Source organism: Patella vulgata, chromosome 7 (assembly GCF_932274485.2).
Source record: "Patella vulgata chromosome 7, xgPatVulg1.2, whole genome shotgun sequence".
NCBI classification, from domain to species: domain Eukaryota; kingdom Metazoa; phylum Mollusca; class Gastropoda; family Patellidae; genus Patella; species Patella vulgata.
This window is the reverse complement of record NC_065885.2, coordinates 39322311-39324726: the sequence shown is the minus strand read 5'-3', so window position 1 is coordinate 39324726 and position 2416 is coordinate 39322311. Positions and strand designations below refer to the sequence as shown.

Sequence of the window (2416 nt, the reverse complement as noted above, 5' to 3'; positions counted from 1 at the left end):
CTGAACTGCCCATACCATTTGTCCTACAGATAATGGCAGTACTCCTACATGTACTTAAATGAAGCAGCTGACAGTCAGTGGTTGTTGGCAACAACATCCAGTCTGGTCGCATTGATTTAGGACTATGATAAGTTAAAGGTTTTATCAAGGATGGTTTTTAACCAACTGCGGCATACAACATCTGTTTAAGCAACAAATACAATAAAGCCAATTTGTTATAATGCAAGACTGATACTGCTACACCAAGAATTATATCAGATTTCTACAATATGATAAAATACTTAAAATCTTGTATATGAGAACACTTATTGACCCCCCCCCCCCCACACACACACACACACCCACATACAGTTCAAAATACAAAAAAAACCCCACTTCTTATTCACTTTGACATATTCAATCATTTGCACTGTGTTTGTTCACTGTTCGCAGTATGCTTAATTGTTGCAGCTCTACCCCGAATGGATTTGGATTTAAAGTATAATTAAATATACTTTTTAATCTTAATAAATAAACCAATAAAAAGTTTTGCAAATATTGTTAGATTTACATGATTTTTGAATGATCTGTATTAAACATACATTATGCAAGAGCTAAATCTGCCTATTGCAGGTCTTTTAGGCCTGAAATAATATATAAACTATTAATTAGACATTTATTAACATAAGACAATAATCAACTTTCGATGCCATCGGGAGAGGCGAGACTTAGCTTCGAACAACCAGTATGGTGGTTATGTACATAGTTGTCATAGGATTTTACAATTCATTAAGGTTCACAAAGGTTAAGTAGCATATTCATGTAACAGCACACGCCATGTAGTTCAATCATATACATGTAATGTTTACTAATATATAGATGTAGGCCTACATTGTTTACTGTGAAGCAGCTGGACTCATTGTCAAATAATGGGAAATGTTAATATGCAAGTAAATACACAATTTTCTGTGTTACAAGTTATATTCTATTTCTCGACAAATTGTGACATGTTTCATCTAAAGATCAGGGTATATCTCCTCTAACACTCGGATTTCACTGCTTGCGGTGTGAGCACAGCATACTTTTTTTTCTAAATTGTATTCCATTTACTGTTTACACTCAGTTTCCATGCATTGTCTATCTGATCTCCTTAAATTGGTTTGTGTTGGACTCATGGTTGTACATTCTGAAATATAAAATAATTACAGTTTTTATGCCCATGTTCCATTAATAAGAAAATAATGGGAAGACGTACACATATACAATTCTTAGGGAGGGTAACAAAGAGACATAGATATTTTTCTATCCATGTTCCAACTTGTAGGGCTTACTTGTACATGGAAAGAGCAATGTCAAAAGGGATGAAAAGACAGATTTCCCCACTTACACAATGGTAGTACATGTACATATAACACAGAGTGATTCAACTTTGTAAAATGAAAATTATAGAGGGAGGTGGCCTTTGCGGGGTCCAGATCGAGGGAGAGCCTAATCTCAGGGTTTAACGAAATCGAGGGGCGTATTTAATATTTGACATATGTTCCCCAAAAAGATCCAGGCAACTCCCAATACCCATGTAATTGTCCAGATCTTCATTGAAAAATAGCCTTTGATGGTTCTCTCCCAACCCCCAACTCAACAAGGTTCCATGGAAAAGAACATGGGTTGTTCTCAAAATAACTTGTATACACACGGTGAAATTATCGGAAAGTGAACTGAATGTTACTTTATCAAACCAAAAAATAATTCACCTTTTCTTACCTTTTGTAAACATATTTTTTCCTGCTTTTGAAATTTAGTTTTACAGTACACCCAACCATGGAACTAGTTATATAGTATTCTATAGTCTACGGCTTGCCTTTTAGCATTGCATGGACAGCGCCTACTTCAATAAAGCTCTGTCCGAATTCAAGTATTATTCTATTACTCTCCAATAATATCTCTCCTCAGATAATATAAAGTGTAGGTAGTGAAATTCTTCGTGTTGTTTTTTTCTGACAGTTTGTTTTTCTCCCACGGCGTATGTCCGTAAAAACTTGCTAATTCTGTTAAAAACCTCCATTTTCTTTCGGGGATTTATTATTCAATCGAACTAAATGAGTTGTGTTCGTGTTATTGCACAGCAGGCGATACGTTTCAAGTCAGTAGCTTGAAGCGTATATATGGTATTAGTGTCAGTGGCCTGTGGCACGAAGTAACAGTATATTGTCGCATACATAATATATTATGTCAACGCTTGGGCGATATAATATATTATGTCAACGCTTGGAACTAGGATGGAGGTGACTAGGCATGAACTTGCAACGATAGATTTAATTGGCGCTTTGATAACCAATGAATGCTTTGGAGACATATTTTGGCGGTATTTTCCATCATGGAATCGGTAAGTTTCGATTGTTTTTTTCTTTTCTGTTTTTTCTCTCTTTTCTGTGTCCTA

At 35.4% G+C, this 2416-nt stretch overlaps 1 long non-coding RNA gene across 1 annotated transcript; it reads right to left on the bottom strand.

The window, feature by feature from the left end:
- Nucleotides 1-641: 641 nt before the first annotated feature.
- LOC126828442 (uncharacterized) lies at nucleotides 642-2096 on the bottom strand. The gene is made up of 2 exons (XR_007683068.2): nucleotides 1741-2096; nucleotides 642-1165 (listed from the first exon to the last, which is right to left on the bottom strand). It is a non-coding gene; the product is annotated as an uncharacterized LOC126828442 (long non-coding RNA).
- Between the last annotated feature and the right edge of the window lie 320 nt (nucleotides 2097-2416).